We start from the raw sequence: 12,322 nt of genomic DNA on the forward strand, positions 1-12,322 counted from the left end.
TAATGTTGTTTTCAAGTCTCTTAACACAGCATCCATTTTGCAGCCCATGGATCAAGGAATAATTTTGACCTTCAAGTTTTATTATTTCACAAATATGTTTTGTAAGGCTGTAAGTGCCATAGACAGTGATTCTTCTGTTGTATCTGGACAAAGTCAACTGAAAACCCTCTGGAAAGGATTCAGCATTCTAGATGCCACTAAGAACATTCATTATTTATGGGAAAGGTCAAAATATCCACATTAACAGGTGTTTGGAAAAAGCTGATTCCAACTCTCGTGGATGGCTTTGAGGAGTTCAAGACTTCAGTTGGAGGAAGTAACTGCAGATGTGGTAGAAATAGCAAGAGAAACAGGATTAGAAGTGGAGCCTGATGATGTGACTTGAACTGCTGCAAGTTTATGATAAAACTTGAATAGAGAATTTGCTTCTTATGGATGAGCAAAGAAAGTAGTTTCTTGGCTGGGCGTGGTGGCTCATGCCTGTAATCCCAGCACTTTGGGAGGCCAAGGCAGGCGGATCATGAGGTCAAGAGATCGAGACCATCCTAGCCAACATGGTGAAACCTGGTCTCTACTAAAAATACAAAAATTAGCTGGGCGTGGTGGCGCACACCTGTAGTCCCAGCTACTCGGGAGGCTGAGGCAGGAGAATCACTAGAACCCAGGAGGCAGAGGTTGCAATGAGCTGAGATCACACCACTGCATTCTAGCCTGGTGACAAAGTGAGATTCAGTCTCAAAAAATAAATAAATTTAAAAAATTAAAAAAAAAAGTGGTTTCTTGAGATGGAACCTACTCCTGGTGAAAATACTATGAACATTTTTATAACAACAAAGGACTCAGAATATTACATCAACTTAGTCGATAAAGCGGTGGCAGAGTTTGAGAGGATTGACTCCAATACTGAAATAATTTCTACTGTGGGTAAAGTGCTATCAAACAACATCACCAGCTACACAGAAATCTTTCATAAAAGAAAGAGCCAACAGCTGTGTCAAACCCCATTGTTGCTTATTTTTTAAACTGCCAGTCACCCCAACCTTCGGCAGCTATCAACATCAAGACAAGACCCTTCACCAGCTAAAAGATTATGACTCACTGAAGGCTAAGATGATCATTAGCACTATTTTAGCCGTATTTCTAAATTTAGGTATGTATGTTGTTTTAGACATAATGCTATTGCATGCTTACTACACCACAGGATAGTGTAAACATAACTTTTATATGCACTATAAGCCAAAAAAATACTGACTTGCTTTATTGTGATATTCACTTTATTGCAGTAGTCTGAAACCTAAGCCACGAGATCTGTATAACTTAGTGTGCACATATGCATGAATATTTTTTAGAGCATGTAAACTACCAGGGGAAGTTGCTTTCCAAAGTGGTTTTATCAATTTATATACTTAGCAGCAGTGATTTTTCCCAGTTGTCCACTTCCTTGTCAACAATTTGATACTATCAGACTTAAAATTTGTTAGCCTGATATTGTGAGACTATGCCAGTGTTATTTTTATATGTATTTCCCTGATTACTAGTAACGTTGAGAATCTACTTATATGGTTATGGGCCATTTATTTGTATCTTCTCTTCTGAGAATTGTTTATTAATAGCTTTTGACCATTTCTATTAGCTTGTCTTTACATGTTAAATTGATAGTTTTTAAAAATAGCTTTATTGAGATATAATTCATACACATTCACTCCACCCATTTATTGGGCAAAATTAGATAATTTTTAGTTTAATGGAATTGTGCAACTATCTTCATAATCTATTTCGGAATATTTTTATCACCCCCTCAAAGAAATCACACACTCTTCAGCTATTACCTCCCAAATCTCTAAACCCCCTCAGCCCTAGGCAACCATGAATCTACTTTTTGTCTCCATGGATTTGCCTATTCTGGATATTACATGTAAATGGAATCATACAATATGTAGTCTTTTGTGACTGGCTTCTTGTGTTCAGCATAACATTTTCAAAATTCATCCATGTTGTAGCATGTTTCAACACTCCCTTTTAGTTTTTTTATATTGTGGTAAAATATACACATGAAAATTACCATTTTAGCCATTTTTAAGTATACAATTAAGTGGCATTAACAGACAATGTTGTGCAACTGTCCATTTCCAGATCTGAACTATTCTATCATCCCAAACTGAAACTCTATCCATTAAACAGTAACTGATCATTGCCTCTTCCCCATAACCCTTGGTAGCTTCTATTTTCTGTCTCTATTTAAATTTGACTACTCTTGTTACCTCATATTAGTGGAAACATACAATATTTGTCCTTTTGTGTCTGGCTTATTTTATTAGCATAATATTTCCAAGGTTCACCCATGTTGTAGCATGTATTGAAATTTCATCCCTTTTTAAGCTGAATTATATTCTACTGTATATTCTACTGTAATGTATTTACCACGTTTTATAATTTAACCATTCATCTGTTGATGGACATGTGGGTTGTTCCCAGCTTTTGGCTATTGTGGATAATGCTGCTATGAATGTTGGCATACAATTATATAATTGAATCACTGCTTTCAGTTCTTTTGGGTATATATCTGGGAGTGAAATTTTTGGATCATATGGTAATTCTACGTTTAACTTTTTGAGAAACCAGCAAACTGTTTTCCAAGCAGTTGCTCCATTTTATATTTCTATCAGCAAAATATGAGGATCTCAGTTTCTCCACATCTTCATCAACACTTGTTACTTTCCCTTTTTTATTTTAATTTTAGACATCTTAGTATATGTGAAGTGGTACTGCATCAAGTTTTTTCTTTTAGAGATACGGTCTAACCTTGTCACCCAGGCTGGAGTGCAATCATGTGATCATGGCTCACTGAAGCCTCAACCTCCTGCGCTCAAGCAATCCTCCCACCTCAGCCCCCCGAGTAGCTGGGACCATAGGCGCACACCACCATCCTGGGCAAATTTTCTAATTTTTGTAAAGACAAGGTCTCACTATGTTGCCCAGGCTTTATAGTGGTTTTGATTTGCATTTCCCTAATTTCTAATGAAGCTGAGCATCTTCTAATGTACCATGTTGGCCATTTATATATCTTCCTTGGAGAAATATCTATTCAAATCCTTTGCCCGTTTTTTAAGTTGGGTTATCTTTTTGTTATATACACTGAATACTAGACTCTTATCAGAAATATCATTTACAAGTATGTTTTCCCTTTCTGTAGGCTGTCTTTTGCTTTCTTGATGGTGTACTTTGAAACACAGAGTTTTTAATTTTGAAGAAGTCCAAATCATCTACTTTTTCTTTTATAGCTTGTGCTTTTGCATTATCTAAGTATCCTTTGCCAAATCCAAGGTAATGAGGATTCAGACCTGTTTTCTTCCAAGAGTTTTATAGCTTTAGATCCTACATTGTCTTTGATCCATTTTGAGTTAATTTTTGGATATGGTACAGGGTTCCAACTTCATTCATTTGTGCTTCTCTTATAACTATGGTGTCTTTTCTTGAATAGAAGTTTTAAAACGTAATCTCTTCCTTTCTGGTTTGCTCTATGTGTTAAGAAATCTTCCTATGTCAAAGTCATATAAATATATTCTCCTATATTTTCTTTTGAAGTTCTACTCTTCATTTTTAGATTTTTAATATGTTGAGTACTTTCTGTGAATTATATGTGTTATGGAACGAATTTTTTTCCATATAACCAGGTTTGACTCATTATCATTTATTAATGAATTCATTCTTTCTCTACTGATTAATGTAATATCTGTCACATATCAGGAGAATATATGTATATATTTTTTTCAGGGTTCTTTGTTCTGTTACCTAATTGTTACCTGCACCAATACTACACTCTTGTTTACTCCGGCTTCATAATAAGTCTTAGTATGTGGCAAGACTTTATCTAACATGCATTTTATCTAACAAGTACTTGAGGGGACAAGAACAAGTCCCCTCAACTTGTTCTTCCTGAAAATTGTTATTTTTGCTCCTCATTCTTAACACATGAATTTTAGGATCAGCTTGCTATGCACTAAATTTGTAGATTATTTGGGGGACAACTGGTATAATTACAGTACTGAGTCTTTCTGTCCATGAACACAGTATATATTTCCATTTATTCAGATCTTCCTTATGAATCTAATTTTATTTTATTTTATTTTATTGAGATGGAGTCTCACTCTCTCACTGGGGCTGGAGTGCAGTGGCATAATCTCGGCTCATTGCAACCTCTGCCTCCCGGGTTCAAGCGATTCTCCTGCCTCAGCCTCCTGAGTAGCTGAGATTACAGGTGCCCACTCAGCTAATTTTTTGTATTTTTAGTAAAGATGGGGTTTCATCATGTTGACCAGACTGGTCTCGAACTCCTGACCTCGTGATTCGCCTGCCTCAACCTCCCAAAGTGCTGGGATTACAGGAGTAAGCCACTGTGCCCAGCTAATTTTATGATTTTTTTTTTTTTTTTTTTAAAGCAAAGGTCTTGTATTTAGTCAGGTTTATTTCCAGGTACTTTATAGTCTTATCTCTATAGTGAAAAAAGTCTTTAAAAATATTATATATTCAATAGACTATAACTTAGCACAGTAATGCTACCAATTTTTACAGGCTGATCTTTTATCCAACAGCTATAATGAGCTTGCCAACTAGTTTAATACTATATAAATTTACTTGGGTTTGCTATATAGATAATTATATTAACTAAAAATAGGACAATTTTGTCTTGCCTATTCCTTTTCTGTCTTTTTGTATTGGGCAGTACTCACTATTAGAGTGCTGAATAGAAGTGGTGATGGTGGTATTCTTTTCTAGTTTCTTAGTTTTGCTATAGTTTAACCACTATTATATCTCTTACAGACTTTTAGTAAATATCCTTTATTAGGTTAAGAAAGTTGCCTTCTATTCCTTGTTTGCCTGACATTTTAAAGAAATTTATGAATGAATGTTTAATTTTATGGAACCCTTTTTCTTGAGATTTTAACCTGCTAAAGTAGAATACTACATTAAAACTTTTTAAAATGTCAAACCACATAAGAATAAACATCATAAGATATATCATATTTGCACATGTTTCACTGTATCATAAACTGATTTTCATCGCTAGTTTTGTTAATACCCGAGAATGTCTCATAGTTTTTTCTTGTATTGTCGTTATCTAGTTTTGATAATGTATTCATACAATCCTGATAAACTTAAGTTACCCTTCATGTCTCAATTCATTGGAACAATTTGCAAAAGAGTAAGATTAACTGTTTCCTGAAGATTGGCAAAACTCATTGTCATATGCTGTCTTCTGTTGCTATAACTGAATACCTGAGACTGGGTAATTCATAAAGAAATTTATTTACCACAGTTTTGGAGGCTAGAAGTTCAAGACAGGCAGGTACATCTGGTGAGGGCTTTCTTGCTGGAAGGGACTCTGCAAAGTCCTGAGGTGGTGCAGGGCACAGCAAGGGGACTACTGCATGTCAGCTCAGGTCTCTTCCTCTTTTTATAAAGACAGGCCTGCCATCATGGGGTCCACACCCTGATGACCTTATCTAATCCTAATTACCTCCACAGGCCCCACCGCCAATCAATATATATAGTTGGAGATTAAACTTCCAATACATAAAATATGAGGACACATTCAAACCATAGCATTCACAACACCTGGTCTATGCTGCAAGTCATTTGTTAAAACATATTTTGACTATTCATTTTTGAATGTTTTTTAACTTAGGACATTGATGCTGCTCTTTTATATAATTTTAAAGGTTATGTCATTACAGTTCTTAAACATTTTGAAGTGGATCTTAGTGTTCTTCCATGATTTAAAAAACAGGCTTGGTACAGTGGCTCACATATGTAATCCCAGCACTTTGGGAGGCCGAGGCAGGTAGATCACTTGAGGCCAAGTGTTCGAGACCAGCCTAGCCATCATGGCAAAACCTCGTCTCTACTAAAAACACAAAAATTAGCCGAAAGTGGTGGCACAGTAATCTCAACTATTGGGGTGGCTGAAGCATGAGAATTGCTTGAACCTGGGAGGCGGAGGTTGCAGAGAGCCGAGATCCCATCTAGTATTTGTGTTTCTTTTCCCGTTGATCAGCCATGATATCTTTTGTTATATCAATTTCTAATTCACGAATTCTGTTCCGTTACTTCCTTACATATTATTCTCTTAGGTGTATCCTGTTCTCTTGTTTCTTGGGTTGAAAGCTTAACTCATTCATTTTTAATTATTACTATTTTTTCAAAAAACGTGTAAAACTGTAAGATTCTCTCTGCAAAATTTATGTTGAAACTTAATCCTCAAGGCAACAGTATTAAGATATATACAGATATATATCTGTATATATATATTTAGATATATACAGCTGACCTTTGAACCACCTGTGGGTTAGACTTGCACGGATCCACTTATATGCAGATGTTTTTCAACCAAATGAGGATCAAAAATACAGTATCTGTGGGATGTGAAACCCTTGTACACTGAGGGCTGGCTTTTTGTATATATGGGTTCCACAGGGCCTATGCAAGTTTTGCAGGGCTGATGTGGAACTTAAGCATGTGTGGATTTGGGTATCTACAGGGAGTCCTAGAACCAATTCCCCACATATACTGAGGGATGACTGTGTGTACACACACACACACACACACACTCTGTGGTCCCTTGTATCGGTGAGGGATTGATTATAGGATCCCATGCAGATACCAAAATCTAGGGATGCTCAAGTCCCTGATATAAAATAGTATATTTGCATATAACCTTCAGAGGATCCCTATGTTACTTCTATATGTAAAGAGTTGTTATACTGTATTGTTTAGGGTATTGTAATGTACCCTGATGTAATGTATTCTAATGTGCTCAACAATATGTTAGTACAGCTACAATTATGCCAGTTATGCTTTTTTTCCCCAAAAAATATTTTCAATCCACAGTTGGTTGAATCCACAGATGTGGACGCCATGGATATGGAGGGTTGAGTGTGAGTGTGAGAGAGGCAGAGAGAGAGAGAGAGAGAGAGAGAGAGAGAGAGAGAGAGAGAGAGAGTGTGTGTGTGTGTATAAAATCAAATGTGTTAGTCTAATCTCCTGTAGTCTAATCTTTTTTCTGTTTGATCTGTTAATTTCTGATGGAGACGTGTTAAAATTTCCTATGATAGCAATTTTTTTTAGTTTCTTGTAATTCTGTCAGTTTCTACTTCTTATATTTTGAGGCTTTATAATCAGATGCATACACATTAATGGTTGTTATATCTTCATGATAGTATCCCTTTTACTATTAGGAAGTGTTTCTCTTTTTTCCTCCTCAGTGCTTACTTTGTGTAATTTTATCAGTTAATCTGAATTAATATTGGTATACCGGTTTGATAAGTTTTTATATGTTACGATTTTTCATCCCTTTATCTTAAAATATTTCTGTGGTTCTGTTTTAAGAACATCTTTTATAAGATGCATAAAGTGGATTATTTATTTATTTATTTGCGACGGAGTCTTGCTCTGTCACCCAGGCTGGAGAGGAGTGGCATGGTCTAGGCTCACCACAACCTCCACCTCCTGGGTTCAAGAAATCTCCTGCCTCAGCCCCCTGAGTATCTGGGATTACAGGTGCACACCACCATGCCCAGCTAATTTTTGTATTTTTTTTTTTAGTAGAGACCGGGTTTCACCATGTTGGCCAGGCTGGTCTCAAACTCCTGACCTTGTGATCTACCCGCCTCGGCCTCCCAAAGTGCTGGCATTACACGCGTGAGCCACTGCGCCAGGCCTAAAGTGAATTAAAAAAAAATCAAATATAATTACTCTCTTTAAATAGGCTGAGTTTCATCAGTTTGTATATACTGAGTTACTAATGTAGTTGGATTTTTTATATCATTTTATCTTCATTATCATTGTTTTTGTTTGCTTCATTTATTCTTTCCTATTATCAGTGAAAATGATAAAAAAAATTACTATAGTTCCTTTTTCCCTATCTGTACATTATAAGCTACAGGTAGTATTTCTGTTCTTTTGGTGATTTTCCTAATTTTTTAAAAAATAAATATGGCTATCTATAAATTTTTCAAGTTATTTTTCTATCACAAACACAAGTCCACTTTACATACTGTATACTTTGTCACTAATACATAGAAATATAGTTTAGTCTTTTCAAGACAAAAAACTTTAAAAATATTTTTAAAACTATTCAGCAATTCATTAAATTTATCAACACATTTTCTATTTATTTATTTAGAGACAGTGTCTCAGTCTGTCACCCAGGCTGGAGCACAGTGGCATGATTTTGGCTCACTGAAACCTCAGCCTCCTGGGCGCAAGTGATCCTCCTACCTCAGTCTCCAGAGTAGCTGGGACTACAGGTGCGCACCACCACACCTGGGTAATTTTGGTATTTTGTTTTGTAGAGATGGGGTTTCGCCATATTGCCCAGGCTGGTCTTGAACTCCTGAGCTCAAGTGATCTGCCCACCTTGGCCTCCTAAAGTGCTAGGATTACAGGTGCAAGCCACCGGCCTACACCTACCAATTTCTTTTTCATCATCAGTTCTTGTATTTCTTGACTTCCCTTTGAGTAAAACTTTCCTTCTTGCTAAAGAACGCCATTCAATGCATCTTATAATGAGTGTCTACAAGTAGTAAACGCTCTTGGTCGTTGTATGTTTGAAATGGTTTTTATTTATTCCTCACCTTTTCCTCATTTTTGATAAATTCAGGAATAACTTTACATAAAGTCTGTAATTTGATGACTTTTTATTGTATACAATGCATTTCTGTGACCACCACCCAGATAAAGAAATAGAACATTTCTAGCACCTCAGAAATCTCTGTCATGTTTCCCAGTCAACCACTATTCTAATAATCTGTTTCCAAAGATACATGTTTCTGAACTTCCTATATATCAATATAGTATGTACTTTGAGTCTTATTATACTCAATATTATGTTGTTGCTTTTTATCAGCAGTTATTCTTTTTTATTGCCAGATAGCATTTTCTTGTGTGAATATACCACTAATTATCCATTATGAATAAACCTACCACGAACATTCTTAAATGTCTTTCAGTCAACATAAGCACTCATTTTTGTTTGATATATGCCCAAGAGTTAAAATGCTGGGTCATAGGGTACATTGTGTGCTTAGCTCTAGTAGATATGCCAAACAGTTTTCCAAAGTGGCTGTACCAAATTACACCCTAGCCCCAACCAGCAAGTAGACTTCCAACTACTCCACGGTTTCAAAATTCATTTCCTTGATGAATAACAATGTGGAGCATCTTTTTTTGTGTGTGAAGTACGTACTCAAGTCTTTTGCCTATTTTCTAAAAACAAAACAAAACCAAAAAACCCTGAAGTTTTAGTTACTGATTTGTAGGCATGTAGGAGTTATTTTGTTTTGGGGTTTTTTTGTTTTTTTTCAGAGTCTCGCTCTGTCGCCCAGGCTGGAGTACAGTGGTGTGATCTTGGCTCAATGCAACCTCTGCCTCCTGAGTTCAAGCAATTCTCCTGCCTCAGACTCCCAAGTAACTGGGATTACAGACATGCACCACTATGCCTGCCTAATTTTGTATTTTTAGTAGAGACGGGGTTTCACCATGTTGGCCAGGCTCGTCTCAAACTCCGGACCTCAAGTGATCCACTGGCCTCGGCCTCCCAAAGTGCTGGGATTATAGGTATGAGCTACTGTGCCCAGCCAGGAGTTCTTAATATATCCCAGATATGAGTCTTTCATTGACTACGTATATTACAAATATTATCTTCCAGTCTATAGCTTGCCTTTTCATTCTATTAATTTTGTCTTTTGATGAAAGGATATTCTTACATCTAATGAAGTCCAGTTTATCAATTTTTTTATTTCATGGTTAGTGCTTTTGTGTCCTGTTTAAGAAATCTTTGTATATTCCAAGGTCATGAAGAACACTTATGTTTTCTTCTACAAACTTTATTATTTAAAAATTTGGGCCGGGCGCGGTGGCTCAAGCCTGTAACCCCAGCACTTTGGGAGGCCGAGACGGGCAGATCACGAGGTCAGGAGATCGAGACCATCCTGGCTAACACCGTGAAACCCCGTCTCTACTAAAAATACAAAAAACTAGCCGGGCGAAGTGGCGGGCGCCTGTAGTCCCAGCTACTCCGGAGGCTGAGGCAGGAGAATGGCGTAAACCCGGGAGGCGGAGCTTGCAGTGAGCTGAGATCCGGCCACTGCACTCCAGCCCCGGCTACAGAGCAAGACTCCGTCTCAAAAAAATAAAAAATAAAATAAAAATTTGTCCTCATTCTTGAATAATACTGTAGTTAGATAGAAAATCCTATTTTACCTTAGTACTTTAAAGATACTACTCAACTGACTGTTAACCTCTGTTGTTAAAGAGAACCCTGCTGCCATTCTAATTATAGTTCCTTCGCAAAATATTTTCTTTTCTGTTTTAACAGCTTAACAGTTTTTTTTTTTTTTTTTTTTTTGAGACAGAATCTTGCTCTGTCGCCCAGGCTGGAGTGCAATGGCGCAATCTCAGCTCACTGCAAGCTCTGCCTCCTGGGTTCACGCCATCCTCCTGCCTCAGTCTCCCATGTCTTAACAGCTTTTAAGATTTTCTCTTTTTTTCCCTTAAGACCAAGTCTTGCTCTGTCACCCAGTCTGGTGAAACCACCCAGTCTGGAGTACAGTGGCGCAAACTCAGCTCACTGCAACCTCTGCCTCCCAGATTCAAGCAATTCTCGTGTCTCAGCCTCCTGAGTAGCTCAGATTACAGGCTCCCGCCACCACGCCTGGCTAATTTTTGTATTTTTTAGTAGAGATGGTGTTTCACCATGTTGGCCAGGCTGGTCTCGAACTCTTGACTTCAAGCAATCCATCTGCCTCAGTCTCCCAAAGTGCTGGGATTACAGGCATCAGCCACTGCGCCCAACCCAAGATTTTCTTTATCTTTGATGTTCTGTAGTTTCACTGCCATGTTTTCAGCTGTGTGTTTATTTTTATTTATCATGAACAATATTTGGAATTCATTTTTGATGTGGGAACTAATGTCCTCATTCTTGAAAATTACCCATTTTTATGTTTTCAAATATGGTTTCTCCATCACTCTTTGTCTGGAACTCCTATTAGATGTATACTAAGCCTCTCAGCTTATCCTTATTACTTTTTTTTGAGATAGAGTCTTGCTCTGTCACTGGAGTGCAGTGGTGCGATCTCGGCTCACTGCAACCTCCACCTCCTGGGTTCAAGCAATTCTCCTGCCTCAGCATCCCAAGTAGCTGGGATTACAGACATGCACCACCATGCCCGGCTAATTTTTGTATATTTAGTAGAGATAGGGTTTCACCATATTGGCCAGGCTGGTCTTGAACTCCTGACCTCAGGTGATCTGCCTGCCTTGGCCTCCCAAAGTGCTGGGATTACAGACGTGAGCCACAGTGCCCGGCTATGCTTATTACTTTCAATTGGTCTTTCATATTTCTTATCTTCGTCTGTGTGTCACATTCTCAGTGAAGTCCTCAATTCCATCTTCCAATTTACTAATTTTATCCTTGAACTGGGTCCAGCAAATGTTGTACTATATAAGTTATTTCAATGCTTGTATAATATATTTAATTCTCAAAATCTCTGTCTTTTGATATCTAGAAATCTGCTCATTTCCTTTCCACCTATTTTTGTTTCATAATATCTTCTTTATAAATGGATCATATTCCTTCACTTAGCTCTTTCAGCATCCTAAACTTTTAAACTTTTTGTATGTCTATTATACAAAATCAGTTTCATCTGGAATAAATTCATGTTGTAATTGTTGATTTTATTATCATTCTCAGAATTAGAATTTGCCTTGTTTTTTGGAATTTTATATTATATGCTTCTTGGTGGGAGACTTAATGTTTTGTTTCCTTTTTTTCTCCCATTCCTTTATGATCACTCTTCCAAACCAGAACCTACTCTTAAAATGACTTTGAGGGTTCAGGCTTCATATTAGCTTAATGCTGTAGGAAACTTTGTTAAGTTATTATTGTAAGGCAACGTTTTTGTCTCCCCACATTAAGTCCACAACTTTTTAGAAAACTTTACTGTAGATACCAGGTTGGCAGATTTTCCTAGCATCCTATTTATAAGGAGGGACTTGAGCAAGAAGTCTTGCTCTGGCTTTCATGGAACACATTTGAAAAAATTCACTGTCCTTAAGAGCCTAAACACCCAGATACCAGAGCTCACTACCTTGAATGTCTATTCCATTCCTGATCTTGTTTTCAAGTCTAGTATATATATTCCACATTTTTCTTTTTATACTTTATTACTTATGTGTGTTTGGAGCAGGAATGAAGGGGCTATGGTGATGCTTGAACTTACCATTCTATTTTGCCTGAAAGTCTTAATTAAAAAAAAAAATTTTA

General features: G+C 37.0%; 2 protein-coding genes across 6 annotated transcripts in view; one reads left to right on the top strand and one right to left on the bottom strand.

Moving 5' to 3' along the window:
• Window positions 1-12,322, top strand: part of LOC105464882 (Rho guanine nucleotide exchange factor 33) — a 278,945-nt gene that overhangs the window by 151,193 nt on the left and 115,430 nt on the right. The window lies entirely within an intron of this gene.
• The window catches only part of LOC105465416 (SOS Ras/Rac guanine nucleotide exchange factor 1), a 155,695-nt gene that overhangs the window by 66,334 nt on the left and 77,039 nt on the right, over window positions 1-12,322 (bottom strand). The window lies entirely within an intron of this gene.

This window comes from Macaca nemestrina, chromosome 13, assembly GCF_043159975.1.
Source record: "Macaca nemestrina isolate mMacNem1 chromosome 13, mMacNem.hap1, whole genome shotgun sequence".
Lineage (NCBI taxonomy): Eukaryota > Metazoa > Chordata > Mammalia > Primates > Cercopithecidae > Macaca > Macaca nemestrina.